Source organism: Schistocerca serialis, chromosome 5 (genome assembly GCF_023864345.2).
Source record: "Schistocerca serialis cubense isolate TAMUIC-IGC-003099 chromosome 5, iqSchSeri2.2, whole genome shotgun sequence".
NCBI lineage: Eukaryota > Metazoa > Arthropoda > Insecta > Orthoptera > Acrididae > Schistocerca > Schistocerca serialis.
Genome location: NC_064642.1, coordinates 142,563,198 through 142,581,286, shown reverse-complemented (window position 1 = coordinate 142,581,286; position 18,089 = coordinate 142,563,198). Strand labels below are relative to the sequence as shown.

At 40.1% G+C, this 18,089-nt stretch overlaps 1 protein-coding gene across 7 annotated transcripts in view; it reads right to left on the bottom strand.

Moving 5' to 3' along the window:
- Positions 1–18,089, bottom strand: part of LOC126480890 (cellular tumor antigen p53-like) — a 146,300-nt gene that overhangs the window by 61,998 nt on the left and 66,213 nt on the right. The window lies entirely within an intron of this gene.

Here is an 18,089-nt window from a genome sequence, read left to right as displayed (position 1 = left end):
GTAAAATACGATACTGCTGCATTTGAAGACAGCCGCTTGTTACTGAACGTATTATTGCAGGATGCAAATGGCCATCTAACATAAGGGAATAAGCATTTCTGAGCTGGTCTTACAAAGGAGAACATATATGTACCATCATTTGCAATAATACTCCAACAATATTGGACAAACACACAAATTGCTACATGGCTCTCCATACCTGGCTCGGTACACTGTTGGCTGACTACCACATTCACCCCCTTAATGGACCACAAATATGAAAGCGACATGGTTTGTGTATTACATTACCATAAAACGCACCTATTGCTCACAGGGAGTATGCAGTGACTGTTACAGCACACCAGACTAATCAAGGAAGGGTTTTATCTGCCTTGTGAGAAATCTGTCTATGAAGCAAGACCAAATACAAGAATTCTGAGTCATGCCCAGAAACTAATTTCATCTATGAGTACATTAAAAGAAATTCAGTAGTAATTAATATTTATTATAGAAGTGGAAGTGTCTGAGAACTACATTCTTTTCTTTACCATCACAACTGTACTTTTATTGTCATTCCATCAAACATAGAAAAATAGGTTTACCACTGCTGATGCAGCATCACAGCTGTTAAAATGGTTGTTCTGCTCAAGGCAGCTACTGAAAGCACCAGGTATTAAGTAGTAGATACAGCTGAGCAGAAGTGGGTGAATACCTCCAGTTTGAAATAAAGGTGAAAGGGTGAATGGCCTTTCAGATCATGATGCACAAATTTTAACTCTAAAAGATTTTTGTGCTGCAACACGTGTTAAATATAGTCATCAGCTGTTTAGGAAAGCTGATCCAGTTGCTGTAGAGACCTCTGTAAACCTTATCAAGGAACAAGAGTGGCAAGATGTTTATAGCGCTAATACAGTAGACGATAAATATAATGCTTTTCTCAAATTTTTCTCATGCTCTTTGAAAGTTGCTTTCCGTTAGAATGTTCAAAACAGGATACTAGCACAAACAGGAAGCCTGGGTGGCTGACTAGAGGGATAAGAATATCTTGTAGAACAAAGTGGCAATTATATCGAAACGTTAGAAACAGTCAAAATCTAAATGCAGCAGCCCATTACAAGCAGTATTGTAAGGTGCTTAAAAATGTTATTAGGAAGGTAAAAAGTATGTGGTATGCAGATAGAATAGCTAAGTCTCAGGATAAAATTAAAACCATATGGTCAGTCGTAAAGGAAGTGGCTGGTCTGCAGAGACAGGTCGAGGATATAGAACCAGTATGTAGTGGGGATGTCCGTGTTACTGATAAGTCGCATATATGTACAGTATTTAATAATCACTTTCTGAACATAGCAGGTGAACTAAATAGAAACCTAGTCCCAACAGGGAATCATATAGCGCTCTTAGAAAAAAGTGTTCCGAGACTGTTACCTGAAATGCTCCTCCATGATACTGACAAGAGGGAGATTGAGTTAATAATTAAATCACTAGACCAAGAACTCTCATGGATATGACGGGGTATCTAGCAGAATACTGAAGTATTGTTCTATGTATGTTAGCCCAGTACTTAGCCATATCTGTAACTTTTCCTTTAGGAGTGGTCGGTTTCCTGACCGATTAAAGTTCTCGGTGGTGAAGCCACATTATAAAAAGGGAGACATTGATAATGTCGACAATTTTAGACCTATTTCTATGCCATCGGTGTTTGCTAAAGTTATTGAGAAGGTTGTATATACAAGGTTACTGGAGCATTTAAATTCACATAATTTGCTGTCAAATGTTCAGTTTGGTTTTAGAAATGGTTTAACAACTGAAAATGCTATATTCTCTTTTCTCTGTGAGGTTTTGGACGGATTAAATAGAAGGTTGCAAACGCTAGGTGTTTTCTTTGATTTAACGAAGGCTTTTGACTGTGTTGACCACAAAATATTACTGCAGAAGTTGGATCATTATGGAGTAAGGGGAGTAGCTTACAATTGGTTCGCCTCTTACTTTAAGAACAGAAAGCAGAAGGTAATTCTCTGCAATATTGAGAGTGGTAGTGATGTTCAGTCACAATGGGGTACTGTTAAGTGGGGCGTTCCCCAAGGGTCGGTGCTGGGGCCACTGCTGTTTCTTATTTATATAAATGATATGCCTTCTAGTATTACAGGTGAATCAAAAATATTTCTGTTTGCTGATGACACCAGCTTGATAGTGAAGGATCTTGTGTATTATATTGAAACAGTAACAAATAATGTAGTTCATGAAATAAGTTCGTGGCTTGTGGAAAATAATTTGACGCTAAATCACAGTAAGACTCAGTTTTTACAGTTTCTAACTCACAATTCAATAAGAACCGATATTTTGATCAGACAGGATGGGCATGTTATAAGCGAGACGGAACAGTTCAAGTTCCTAGGCGTTCGGATAGATAGTAAGCTGTTGTGGAAAGCCCATGTCCAGGATCTTGTTCACAAATTAAATGCTGCTTTATTTACCATTAGAACAGTATCTGAAATAAGTGACATTTCAACACGAAAAGTAGTCTACTTCGCATATTTTCATACACTTATGTCGTATGGTATTATTTTTGGGGGTAATTCTTCTGATTCAAAAAGGGTATTTTTGGCTCAAAAGCGGTCTGTTTGAGCTATATGTGGTGTAAGTTTGAGAACATCTTGTCGACCCCTATTCAATAGTCTGGGAATTCTGACATTGCCCTCAAAGTATATATTTTCTTTAATGTCGTTTGTTGTTAGCAATATTAGCCTATTCCCAAGAGTTAGCAGCTTTCACTCAGATGTGGAATGCACTTCCTTGACTCTTGTGCAGAAAGGAGTGCAGTATTATGCTGCAGCCATTTTCAATAAGCTACCACAAGAACTCAAAAATCTTAGCAGTAGCCCAAACTCTTTCAAGTCTAAACTGAAGAGTTTCCTCAGGGCTCACTCCTTCTATTCTGCCAAGGAGCTCCTGGAAGAGCTAAAAAATTAAGCAAATTCCAGTGTTACATTGTTGATTTTCTTTATTTAAACTTACGACTTGTCACCTGAATATGTTTTTTTATATTTCATTTTATCTGTTTCTAATATCGTGTTATAATTTCATGTATTGACTCGTTCCATGACCATGGAGACTTGTCCTTAATTTGGTCCCATGGAACAATAAATAAATAAATAAATAAATAAATAATGCTGCGCACACACACACACACACACACACACACACACACACACACACACTACTCATCCTGAATTGCCCTCCACAGTTTCTCCCAAGTTTCCCAATACTGCTCAACAGGGATGGCTTGCCTTTTAAGTAAAAGCTTGTCAGCAAGGATTCTGTATCAAGACGAAACAATACTGCACACAATTTGGTCCTCATATGTGTCAGCTACACTGCCAGGTGTCTGTTGTTAACTGGTTGCTGATATACTTCAGGTGATGGGTGCTTAAAAACCCTTACTGTTTCCACTTTGCAAATAAAATGCAGAATCCTAGATTGGGGTAACATTTAATGTGTTTCCTATCCACCTCCAAAACAACAATTTGAGTAACAATATCCACCTCCAAAAAAATGCAATATTAGCTGAGGTGAACAATGACTGAAGGTAGCTTAAACCGAGTGTCTATCATATTTCATATGAATGCAATAAGGTGTACATCACGTAGACTTTGCAAACAGTCAAAGAATGGTCCCGGGAGTGTAGGAGTCACACTGAACTCAACTAACGCAAAAATTCTGTTGTTGGAGAACACTGCATAACTACTGGGTCTCCATAAAACATGAACAAACTCAAGTGCTAAGACAAACCTCATCATTTTGGCATTGTATCTTGAAAGAGTCGGTCAACATATGAGGGGCAGATCACTAGGGATAGTGGTTTCACTCACATAAGATGTGAGACCCAGCTCTCGACAAACTGAAGTCACAATGTCAACCGAGAATGACTCACACCTGACTGGGGAGACGAATGCAATGAGACATTTGAGATTGTGCCCAATATGTGGCAATCACGACCCCCCCCCCCCCTCTAATACTACACCCTACACTGCGTGCAGCCACATAGCCGGTGAAGGGGTGGACGGTAATAAGAGTATAAAGGAGGTCTATTGTAGCATAAGTACTCATTCTGCAAGCATCAGCTGAAAATGACAGCAATGTACACATCGAACTATTGCATTTTGTTGATGACTGCACTGAGCTGGACACTTGAGAGCAACACAAACAGCTGATTTGCTGGTAAAGCTTAAGAATGTACATCAGGTGCCACCATCTCACAGCACTGTTGTACTCACACTTAGTATGCTGTTGAGACTATGTATATGCTAAGACTGTATATGAAAACCACACAGCTCTTTCTCTTACTTCAGAATGCACACTGGTATGGGATGCCATCATAACTGGATTTGCCTCATACCCTCGGATAGCTCAATCTATTGTCTTAGCCTCAGATTCTATTGCTCTTATGAGGATTTCCGCACGTGGACCATCTTTTATGGAAATGCTCAACAATTATTTTTAAATGTAAATTACTAAACTGCAGAATGTGTATATTTTCTACAGCTGTTCCCCAAGCATTGCTGAAGCGTATTGTGTGCATATATACTGTTATTGTATCTTTCTGGCTGAAAGCAAGGGGAAACTACGGCCGTAATTTTTCCTGAGAGCATGCAGCTTTACTGTATGGTTAAATGATGATGGCGTCCTCTTGGGTAAAATATTCCGGAGGTAAAATAGTCCCCCATTCGGATCTCCGGGCGGGGACTACTCAAGAGGATGTCGTTATCAGGAGAAAGAAAACTGGCGTTCTACGGATCGGAGCGTGGAATGTCAGATCCCTTAATTGGACAGGTAGGTTAGAAAATTTAAAAAGGGAAATGGATAGGTTAAAGTTAGATATAGTGGGAATTAGCGAAGTTCGGTGGCAGGAGGAACAAGACTTTTGGTCAGGTGACTACAGGGTTATAAATACAAAATCAAATAGGGGTAATGCAGGAGTAGGTTTAATAATGAATAGGAAAATAGGAATGCGGGTAAGCTACTACAAAAAGCATAGTGAACGCATTATTGTGGCCAACATAGACATGAAGCCCACGCCTACTACAGTAGTACAAGTTTATATGCCAACTAGCTCTGCAGATGACGAAGAAATTGAAGAAATGTATGATGAAATAAAAGAAATTATTCAGATAGTAAAGGGTGATGAAAATTTAATAGTCATGGGTGACTGGAATTCGATAGTAGGAAAAGGGAGAGAAGGAAACGTAGTAGGTGAATATGGATTGGGGCTAAGAAATGAAAGAGGAAGCCGCCTGGTAGAATTGTGCACAGAGCACAACTTAATCATAGCTAACACTTGGGTCAAGAATCATAAAAGAAGGATGTATACATGGAAGAAGCCTGGAGATACTGACAGGTTTCAGATATACTATATAAATGTAAGACAGAGATTTAGGAGCCAGGTTTTAAATTGTAAGACATTTCCAGGGGCAGATGTGGACTCTGACCACAATCTATTGGTTATGACCTGTAGATTAAAACTGAAGAAACTGCAAAAAGGTGGGAATTTAAGGAGATGGGACCTGGATAAACTGACTAAACCAGAGGTTGTACAGAGTTTCAGGGAGAGCGTAAGGGAACAACTGACAGGAATGGGAGAAAGAAATACAGTAGAAGAAGAATGGGTAGCTTTGAGGGATGAAGTAGTGAAGGCAGCAGAGGATCAAGTAGGTAAAAAGATGAGGGCTAGTAGAAATCCTTGGGTAACAGAAGATATATTGAATTTAATTGATGAAAGGAGAAAATACAAAAATCCAGCAAGTTAAGCAGGCAAAAAGGAATACAAACGTCTCAAAAATGAGATCGACAGGAAGTGCAAAATGGCTAAGCAGGGATGGCTAGAGGACAAATGTAAGGATGTAGATGCTTACCTCATGAGGGGTAAGATAGATACTGCCCACAGGAAAATTAAAGAGACCTTTGGAGAAAAGAGAACTACTTGCATGAATATCAAGAGCTCAGATGGAAACCCAGTTCTAAGCAAAGAAGGCAAAGCAGAATGGTGGAAGGAGTATATAGAGGGTCTATACAGGGGCAATGTTCTTGAAAACAATATTATGGAAATGGAAGAGGAGGTAGATGAAGATGAAATGGGAGATATGACACCACGTGAAGAGTTTGACAAAGCACTGAAAGACGTAAGTCGAAATAAGGCCCCGGGAGTAGACAACATTCCATTAGAACTACTGACAGCCTTGGGAGAGCCAGTCCAGACAAAACTCTACCATTTGGTGAGCAAGATGTATGAGACAGGCGAAATTCCCTCAGACTTATAGAAGAATATAATAATTCCTATCCCACAGATAGCAGGTGTTGACAGATGTGAAAATTACCGAACTATCAGTTTAATAAGTCACAGCTGCAAAATACTAATGGGAAATCTTTACAGACGAATGGAAAAAGTGGTAGAAGCCGACCTTGGGGAAGATCAGTTTGGATTCCGTAGAAATGTTGGAACACGTGAGGCAATACTGACCGTACGACGTTTCTTAGAAGAAAGATTAAGGAAAGGCAAACCTAATTTTCTAGCATTTGTAGACTTACAGAAAGCCTAAGACAATGTTGACTGGAATACTCTCTTTCAAATTCTGAAGGTGGCAGGGGTAAAATGCAGGGAGCGAAAAGCTATTTACAATTTGTACAGAAACCGAGCAGTGGTTGGGAAGGGAGTGAGACAGGGTTGCAGTCTCTCCCCGATGTTATTCAATCTGTGTACTGAGCAAGCAGGGAAGGAAACAAAAGAAAAATTCAGAGTAGGTATTAAAATCCATGGAGAAGAAATAAAAATTTTGAGGTTTGCCGATGACATTGTAATTCTGTCAGAGACAGCAAAGGACTTGGAAGAGCAACTGAATGGAATGGACAGTGTCTTGAGAGGAGGATATAAGATGAACAACAACAAGAGCAAAATGAGGATAATGGAATGTAGTCGAATTAAATCGGGTGATGCTGTGAGAATTAGATTAGGAAATGAGAGGCTTAAAGTAGTAAAGGAGTTTTGCTATTTGGGGAGCAAAATAAGTGATGATGGTCGAAGTAGAGAGAATATAAAATGTAGACTGGCAATAGCAAGGAAAGCGTTTCTGAAGAAGGAAAATTTGTTAACATTGAGTATAGATTTAAGTGTTAGGAATGAGGAGGTATTGAATAGGATTGGGGAGAAGAGGAGTTTGTGGCACAACTTGACAAGAAGAAGGGATCGGGTGGTAGGACGTGTTCTGAGGCATCAAGGGATCACCAATTTAGTATTGGAGGGCAGCGTGGAAGGTAAAAATCGTAGAAGGAGACCAAGAGATGAATACACTAAACAGATTCAGAAGGATGTAGGTTGCAGTAGGTGCTGGGAGATGAAGAAGCTTGCACAGGATAGAGTAGCATGGAGAGCTGCATCAAACCAGTCTCAGGACTGAAGACCACAACAACAACAACATATATTAAATGAATTTCCTAATAACCCAATACAGAGAAAAGATAATAATGGCTAATAGTAACATTTCTCTCATCTCAAGGAGGAAACAGCTTAGAATGAAAAGGGTGGGCAGCAGCTGTATTTGTCTTTGACATATTAAAATTTCTTATGATAGACACAGAATATATACTTTAGCAAGCATGTACACATGAAAACAGAACAATAGAACCACACTGAAATCTAGGCAACCCCCGTCCCCCTGAGACAAACATGTCACAAAGTGTACTGCTTATGACGTAATTGTGTGTGCGATTGAAGGATGCATAAATTCTTGTCACTTTCTGCAAAGCCTGCACTCTGAAAATGCAAGAAAAACTGTCATCTAAGACCTAGCACCATAAATTTAAAAACGATGCTTCATTTGGAGAGTTGAAGTCAAGTAAAGAACAAATGCAAGAAATAATCAAAAGCTGAAGTCACTAGTGCAGTGTCTGGATGGTTTCATGAGCAACTTAAATACTCTGCAAATGTGGAGGAGCTATCCCAGAGGTTTAAATCCCATATTGCACAAACTTTTTGTAAAACTACATTAACTTACTTCACATATAGAGAATACACAATTAAAAGGCTGTAAATACAGATATATTCAGACCTTACAGCACGGTGCATGGTTCCTCAAACACTTCGTAATTCATCCATCCAAGGCCTTTAGAATCAATGTCCAACTATAGCCTGAACAGAGTGAATTCTATTGTTGGTACTGTCATCATTCTAATGATTGGTTTTATGCAGCTTCAGTTCCGCGTAACTGCTGCATCTCACTTAATGTACTTATATTTAGTGCTGCCTAGGATTCTTTCCCATACTATCCATTCAACTACTGTTTGCACAAAAGACTTTGCCATAACATGTGCCCGGCCAATCCCTCTTCTTCTCTCATTATGTTCTTTGCTAGACAATTTTTCTTGTTGACTGTCAGGACATCTTCATTCTTTACTGACCAATCCATTTGATTTAAAACAGTCTACTGTAGCACCCCATTTCAAAGCCTTCGAATAGCTTACTTTCTTACTGCTGTATTTTGCACCCAGCAGAGATCTCCTGGTATTTCACTACTACCTTGGGATTTGTTCCCTCATAGTTTGAACAAAGCTTTCTACAATTCAGAAGAAAGGACATCACATCTTCCCCATCATCTTATCGCAGTGTGAGGACTTTTGATTGGCGTAATTTTTCCAAGAAAACTATAATGTTTCTCCAAAAACTGTTCCGATTTCTTACCTTGTTTTTTGCTTCCATTACCCAATTACCATACCTTTGTCTCTAATTAGTCTGTTCCTTATTTGGTACTCCCAAAATTTATTGTTTATTGGTCTGTGTGAAGTATCTTGTATTATACAGTTTCAATTTTGTATCCCTATTGTGACATCCTTCTTCCATTTATTCTTCTTTAGCTTTTCTGTATTTCAGGATAATTTCAATTGTAGGTGCCCTATATTGTTCTACACCTTCAATATTTTTAAACTGTTGTCTCTCTAATAATTCCAGTATCACATCTGTTATCCATGGCTGCCTGTTGTCTGTCTTTTTCAATCCTAGTACTTTCTAAGCTGTATTTACCCAACCTCATCGAGGTCATTCCACTAGTTTTTTCACAGGTCAGTGGGAAGCGTCATTAGTTCTTCTGTCATATGTTATTCCAGGGCAGTCTGAATTTATAGTTCCTACGACTTGCCTAGACTCCATGTGAGCTGTTACCTCTACAAATTTTTGAATTTCAACGACCATTTCATTAGTGGTGGATTGTGGTCACTATCAATATTAACACCTGGATAACCCCTGATGTCCTTAACTTCATTCCTAAATCCTTGTTTTACCAAAATGTTCTTCGGTACCCTGAGATATTTCATAAACACTTCCTTCTCAAGGGGTTCTCATAAAACATATTCACAATGATTAACTCATGTCCAACACAGAATTCCTTTAACATTTCTCTAACCTATTCTGCTTGCCAAGACCAAACACACTTAATTTTCTGTTCCCTAGCACCATGTACAACTGCATTCTTGCCCCCATTATTATTAAATTCTCATCTCTTAACACATTTTATAAGTTCATTAATATTCTTTGGTTTCACTGTCATTCACATTTTTGGGTGGTATGTATATAGTTGTTGGATATCCTGTCTGACTACCTATGTCCTTTCTGATTGCTGCAGATAACCCTTTACTCTATGGCCTATTCCCCAATCCATAAATCCTTCATCCCCCCCCCCCCTCCCCCATGAACCATGGACCTTGCCGTTGGTGGGGAGGCTTGCGTGCCTCAGCGATACAGATAGCTGTACCGTAGGTGCAACCACAATGGAGGGGTATCTGTTGAGAGACCAGACAAACATGTGGTTCCCAAAGAGTAGCAGCAGCCTTTTCAGTGGTTGCAGGGGCAACAGTGTGGATGATAGACTGATCTGGCCTTGTAACACTAACCAAAATGGCCTTGCTGTGCTGGAACTGTGAACGGCTGAAAGCAAGGGGAAACTACGGCCGTAATTTTTCCCGAGGGCATACAGTTTTACTGTATGGCTAAATGATTATGGCGTCCTCTTGGGTAAAATATCTAGGAGGTGAAATAGTCCACCATTTGGACCTCCAGGCGGGGATTATTGCTATCAGGAGAAAGAAAACTGGCGTTCTACAGGTCGGAGCGTGGAATGTCAGATTCCTTAATTGGGCAGATAGGTTAGAAAATTTAAAAAGGGAAATGGATAGGTTAAAGTTAGATATAGTGGGAATTAGCAAAGTTCAGTGGCAGGAAGAACAAGACTTCTGATCAGGTGAATACAGGGTTATAAATACAAAATCAAATAGGGGTAATGCAGGAGTAGGTTTAATAATGAATAGGAAAATAGGTATGCGGGTAAGCTACAACAAACAGCATAATGAACGCATTATTGTGGCCAAGAGAGATATGAAGCCCACGCCTACTACAGTAGTACAAGTTTATATGCCAACTAGCTCTGCAGATGACGAAGAGATTGATGAAATGTATGATGAGATAACAGAAATTATTCAGATAGTGAAGGGAGATGAAAATTTAATAGTCATGGGTGACTGGAATTCGATAGTAGGAAAAGGAAGAGAAGGAAATGTAGTAGGAGAATATGGAATGGTGGTAAGGAATGAAAGAGGAAGCCAGCCGCCTGGTAGAATTTTGCACAGAGCATAACATATTCATAGTTAACATTGGTTCAAGAATCATGAAAGAAGGTTGTATACATGGAAGAAGCCTGGAGATACAGGAAGGTTTCCGATAGATTGTATAATGGTATGACAGAGATTCAGGAACCAGGTTTTAAACTGTAAGACATTTCCAGAGGCAGATGTGGACTCTGACCACAGTCTATTGGTTATGAACTGTAGATTTAAACTGTAGAAACTGCAAAAAGGTTGGAATTTAAGGCGATGGGATGTGGATAAACTGACAGAACCAGAGGTTGTAGAGAGTTTCAGGGAGAGCATTAGGGAACAGTTGAGACGAATGGGGGAAAGAAATACGGTGGAAGAAGAATGGGTAGCTTTGAGAGATGAAATAGTGAAGGCAGCAGAGGATTAAGAACATAAAAAGATGAGGGCCAATAGAAATCCTTGGGTAACAGAAGAAATATTGAATTTAATTGATGAAAGGAGAAAATATAAAAATGCAGTAAACAAAGTAGGCAAAATGAAATACAAACATCTCAAAAATGATATCCACAGGAAGTGCAAAAAGGCTAAGCAGCGATGGCTAGAGGACAAATGTAAGGATCTAGAGGCATATATCACTAGGCGTAAGATACATACTGCCTACAGGAAAATTAAAGAGACCTTTGGAGAAAAGAGAACCACTTGGATGAATGTCAAGAGCTCAGATGGAAACCCAGTTCTAAGCAAAGAAGGAAAAGCAGAAAGGTAGAAGGAGTACATAGAGGGTCTATACAAGGGCGATGTTCTTGAGGACAATATTATGGAAATGGAAGAGGATGTAGATGAAGATGAAATGGGAGATCAGCCTTGGGAGAGCCAGTCCAGACAAAACTCTACCATTTGGTGAGCAAGATGTATGAGACAGGCGAAATTCCCTCCGACTTCAAGAAGTATATAATAATTCCAATCCCAAAGAAAGCAGGTGTTGACAGATGTGAAATATACCGAACTATCAGTTTAATAAGCCACAGCTGCAAAATACTAACACGAATTCTTTACAGACGAATGGAAAAACTGGTAGAAGCCAACCTCAGGGAAGATCAATTTGGATTTCGTAGAAATGTTGGTACACATAAGGCAATACTGACCCTATGACTTATCTTAGAAAATAGATTAAGGAAAGGCAAACCTACAGTTCTAGCATTTGTAGACTTAAAGAAAGCTTTTGACAATGTTGACTGGAATACTCTTTCAAATTTTGAAGGTGGCAGGGGTAAAATACAGGGAGCGAAAGGCTATTTAAAATTTGTACAGAAACCACATGCCAGTTGTGAGAGTCAGGGGGCATGAAAGGGAAGCAGTGGTTGGGAAGGGAGTGAGACACAGTCGTAGCCTACCCCCGATGTTATTCAATCTGTATATTGAGCAAGCAGTAAAGGAAACAAAAGAAAAATTCGGAGTATGAATTAAAATCCATGGACAAGGAATAAAAACTTTGAGGTTTGCTGATGACATTGTAATTCTGTCAGAGACAGCAAAGGACCTGGAAGAGCAGCTGAATGGAATGGACAGTGTCTTGAAAGGAGGATATAAGATGAACATCAACAAGAGCAAAACGAGGATAATGGAATGTAGTAGAACTAAATTGAGTGATGCTGAGGGAATTAGATTAGGAAATGAGATGATTACAGTAGTAAATGAGTTTTGCTACTTGGGGAGCAAAATAATAGATGATGGATTAAGTAGAGAGGATATAAAATGTAGACTGGCAATCTCAACGAAAGCGTTTCTGAAGAAGAGAAATTTGTTAACAATGAGTATAGGTTTAAGTGTCAGGAAACGTTTCTGAAAGTAGTTGTATGGAGTGTAGCCATGTATGGAAGTGAAACGTGGATGATAAATAGTTTAGACAAGAAGAGAATAGAAGCTTTCGAAATGTGGTGCTACAGAAGAATGCTGAAAATTAGATGGGTAGATCACATAACTAATGAGAAGGTACTGAATGGAATTGGGGAGAAGAGAAATTTGTGGCACAACTTGACTAGAAGAAGGGATCGGTTGGTAGGACATAGTCTGAGGAATCAAGGGATCACCAATTTAGTATTGGAGGGCAGCATGGAGGGTAAAAATCGTAGAGGGAGATCAAGAGATGAATACACTAAACAGATTAAGAAGGATGTAAGTTGCAGCAGGTACTGGGAGATGAAGAAGCTTGCACAGGATAGAGTAGCATGGAGAGCTGCATCAAACCAGTCTCTGGACTGAAGACGACAACAAAAACAACAACAAATCCTTCATTATTTCTACTTATGCTAAACTATTATATGGCCCAGTATGAATAACCTTATGATGTCCACTCCAAAAAAAAAAATCCTGTTTTGCCATCATATCTCAATGGTTCTTAAAATATCTGTCTGCAGCCTTTTACATTTTCTAGTTTCCAACACAGCTTCTGCGATCAACATTCCACATGCCTAACATAATTTACATTCTATTTTTGTCTGATAACTCCTAACAAGCAGTCCTCACACAGTGATATGACTGAGTATACTAACTTACTTATGGAATATTTTACTACATTAACTAGGGAAGCTAATGCGATGGTTTCTTCTTGACTTCCCCATTCCAGTACTGCATCTGTTTAGGTTTTCCCAACTGTGCCTGCAGGTTATCACAGTTGCCACACCAATCTCCCTGATTGCTACCAATGTAACTACCAATGTAAGAACTGCCTTCCTCCTGAATGAAACTACTTCATGCACCAATCTCAAGAGAAGAAGCTGTTGCTTCATCACAGTGAATTGTATTGACATTTTCCTGTTTCCATTAGTTGCAACAGGGTCCATAACCAAAATATTTTTTTTAATAACAGTAATCTGCTGCAGTGGTGTTGTAACTTAGACTAGAATATACTTTTATTTCAATTTTTTCAGTACTAAACAATTTCAGCTGTACTGTCATTTTCAAGTTTATGATATTATCTGTCAAATGGAAATATTTGGGTTATAGCCAGCCTGCCACTCAGTTCCATTAATCTTGTAGACTGTTGTAGTCTTCATCAAAGTTGTGGCAAGAGACTTGATGAGGTACCACTGGGCCAGTTTGACCATGTCCTTTTAAGTAGTTGATGCTACTCCATAAGCTCCCCCCGCCCCCCAATCCTGGCTTGTGACAGGCAGACAGAACCTCAGCTCTACGGAGAGGGATCGGCTTGGGAGCTTGAAGGGGTTCTATGAAGCAGGAAATACAATGTTACAAAATTGTTAAGACTTTCATGGCCACTTGTTGACAAACTGCCTGTTGGCTTCTGTTTCAGATTCTTCGGCCGACATTTGTTTGATGATTTTTCTTACACTCCACCAGCATGAGTGGCTGGCATTGTCAAAGCTTCACCCTCCGTTGCTGGTGGTGAACTATAATTGATCTCGCGGCTGCAGATTATGTGTACCTGACATGCCAAGGTCCAGAGGCTTTTCCATGGTTATTATTGTTCTGGTTCTCCCCTTACTGCTTGCAATGGTCATTCACTGCAGCACAGGAAGCCAGGATCCATTCACCTTGAGATTTTCCTCTTTCTTGTTGAAGTTATTGTCATGTTTGTGATTTCTATAGCTTCCATGAATAAGCAGGTGTGATAGCTCTTCTGTGCAGCAAGAACTTCCATGTTGACGAATTTTACTATGTGGTCAGTCTCTCTCAGTGCAATCTCCAGCACGGACAATCTCTCTCCAAACATACAATGCCACTTATGTTCAGTGATCCTGGTGTTGATTGATTGTCCAGTTATTCCAAAATAGACTTTTTCACACGTACATGGTATGCGGCATATTCCCAACATTGAAAGTAGGTCCCTTTTCTCCTCTGCCCATCTAAGACACTCTTTGATCTTCTTCGTCAGTTTATAATAGCCTTTATCACTTGTTTGAAGATTACACGGCTGAAACTGTCCATCACTCTGGGAGTGTAACGCAGAAAGGCTGCGCCCAACATTTTTTTCCCAATGTGTCACATTATCGAGTGTTTGATTCTGTCACACTTCTTATGTAACTGGTGGAACACCCATTGCTCCCCAGAATGCTTTCTAGATGTTGCATCTATTGTCCAAGGTGCTGTGGCTCTCATATTCATCTTGATCGCGTTACAAGTGTATTAATCACGTATCTTTTCTGTTTCAAGTGGTCATTTGACAGTTTGTGTAGGTATCTGCCCATATGTGTCAGTTGTTGACACATACTGTGTCCCAGATTTTCACCACCGTTTGTGACTGTTGGTCCTTTTCTACCTCCGTGCTAAATTTTATGTTGGTATGGAGGCTGTTCAGATGTCTTAGGAAGTCACCAAGCTCTTCCTCACCATGGCTCCACATAACAAAGGTATCATCTTAGGTATGTACACAAAGTGCGTCACAAAAATCATTGAACAAACATCGGCCGATGAACCCAAAACAGAAGCCAACAGCGAATTTGTCAATAAGTGGCCACGAAAGCGTTAACAATTTTGTACTACGACCCTATAGGAAGGAGATGTGTAGATTTTACCAATGTCTTGACCAACGATGGAAGAAGGAAGTGCCATTGATGTCCCCTCTTGCCTTTCTGACACGGTGCCTGGATGAAAGGGCCACCCCAAAATTCTTGAAATGTAAGTGCCTAACTGCCACTGCCCAAGCACATCATATGAATGAGAAAATGGAAACTAGCTTTTCTTCATGAGAAAATTCATGCAACACAGAGATACTTGGCAAGAAGAAATGAGGAACTTTTGGACATTTTCTATCAATTATCTAGCACCATACATCAAAACCTGGGACAAAATCAACAGCATCATGCACAGGAGTGTGCAGAACCAACTCTATCACACCACCAACCAACAAAACAAAAAGTTTGCAAGATGCGAGAAGCAGTTTGACAAGGCAATTTCTGACATAGCGCACACAGTGGTCAACCTCAGTGAATGACAAATGACCAAAGAGAAACAGTCTGTCCTTCAAAAAGGAGGGAATTTTGCTATCATCTGGAGGACTATACCTATGAAGGATATCATTGTTAATACCGAAGTGGTCATTTAAATCCTTCCTTGTGAGAGTGCTGAGAAAATATGCAGTGAAACTACCAGGATACTGTGCTGAGGAAAACCACCAGCTTGCAACCTGAAGTAAGAAGAGTTACAAGCTATCAAGAGTCTTAATGCTGACAAGAGTGTATTGGTACGGCCAGTTGTAAGGGAAATGTGACTGTTGTAACGAAGACTGAAGATTATGAGCAGAAGATCTAGGACCTACTAGATCTTTCCACGTACCAAAAGCTAAGTGTGGGTCTGATGGAGCAGATCATATGGAATATGAATCTGTTAATCAAGATGTCATCTCTCTCGGTGTACATACAGAGGAACCTGTGCAACACAGAAGCCCTTCCACCTTGGCTGTATGGATTACCAAAGACTTATGGTAATAATGTTCCATTAAGACTAATTGTTAGCATCCCTGACTCACTGACACATAAATGGTAAAAATCTGGCCTCTCTGCTCCCCCCACTTGTGGGAATGTCTGACATACACATAAAGGAGTCAAGACATTTGACAGAGAGCTGCAGAAACAAACTTGGACCAAACAACATTCTGGCCAGCTCTGATGTTGTTTCTTTGTGTACCAAAGTGTCACTAAATGAACTCTGGGGTGTATCAGTTCCATTTTCCTGTTAGACACCACCAAACTCCTACATGTATGTCTCACCACAAGCTGTATCATGTGGAATGGGAGCTTCTACGAACAGCTGGAAGGTATCACCATGAGTAATCTACTTAGTCCAGTGGTGGCCAACTTCTTCGAGGAACATTTCAAAGCACAGGCACTGGACTAGGCATCTTGTAGAACTAAGGTACAGTACAGATAAGTCAACGATACTTTCACTGTGTGGAGCTGTAGTGAGGAACAGCTCAGTGACTTCCATGCCAACATAAAATTAGCCATGGAAGTAGGAAAGGACCAACAACTACCCTTTCTAGATGTGCTGGTCACAAGGGATGGTGAAAACTTGGGGCACAGAGCGTATCGAAAACCAACACACATGGACCGATACCTGCACAGACTGTCAAATCATCGAACATAAGTGGAATTGCAGGTTGAGGGAGGTGGAGAAATCGGCGGTGGCACAGCAGGCACTGTGTGAGATTGACAACACAGTAATATTTGCCAACACAGAAGAGCTATCACACCTGCTTGTTTAGGGAAGCTATAGAAATACACATACATGTCAATAGCTTGAACAAGAAAGAAGGAAGCCCCAAGGAGAACAGATACTGGATTCTCCTGCTGCAAAGAATGACCACTCTAGGTAATGAAGGGAGAACTACAACAGCAATGACCACAGAAAAGGCCTTGGAAGTTGGCACACCAGGTACACACAATCTGTGGCCACGAGCTCGACACCAGCACACCACAAGCAATGGAGGATGAAGCTCTGGACAATGCCAGCCATTTGTACTGGCAAAATGTCACAAAAATCATCAAACAAATGTTGGGTGAAGAACCTGTAACAGAAGCCAACATGCAATTTATCAAATACAATGTTCCTTTATCAAGATGACATTTTGGCTCCTGACCTATGTCAGGTAATGTTTTCTGTTTAACTGAGATTACTGTCAGTGGAGGCTGACCAAATACAGCCATTCTGTTTTTCAGGTCGCTCAAGTACCACTGCTGACGAGTGTATTCAATACAGTCCACTTAACACATTAATCTATTACATGAAAGCTGTCACTAGCAGACATTATGCACCACGCATTATGGCCATGCCGAGATAATTGATTTATGTATTTGCCAAAACAAACATCCATTAGTTTTCACACTCAAACCAATACCATAATCTGCTAAATAAAATACCATCTTACTGGAAAATATGAAGTATGTACAGTTATACTGTCTACAGCAATCACTAGGCAGCAGAGTTGCTATTTGTCAAAAAGTTTCTCCTTGACACTTTTTTGTTTGCTGCCAACCACTCCATGTCAATGCATTATCTCTACCTGTGGATGCAGAAAACAAAATAGAATGTGTCAACTGCACTGCACAGGCTTAATGTCACAAGTCATTATCCTGGAAGAGTACCACAATACACACATCAAAAAAAGTTTTGCATCATCCCGGTTCCCAGAACTCCTGAAGATAAATGTTGAATCTAGATATTTTATCAGTCCCTTTGACTGTTCAGAAATGTCACTAAACCCGCCCAAAGATTTAAACAACCATGCATGAGCAGTGCCTATTAGACGGAGGGGGTCTGACAGCCAATCTGTTCCAGTCATTCCATCAGGAAGGAGGTACATGGCTCATGTTGTCTGTAGTTCAACCATGACTAGACGGTCAATACCATGGTTCGATTGCATCCGCATTGTTACTTTGTGCCAGGAAGGGCTCTCAACAACGCAAGTGTCCAGCCGTCTCAACAAGGCAAGTGTCCACGCATCTCTGAGTGAACCAAAG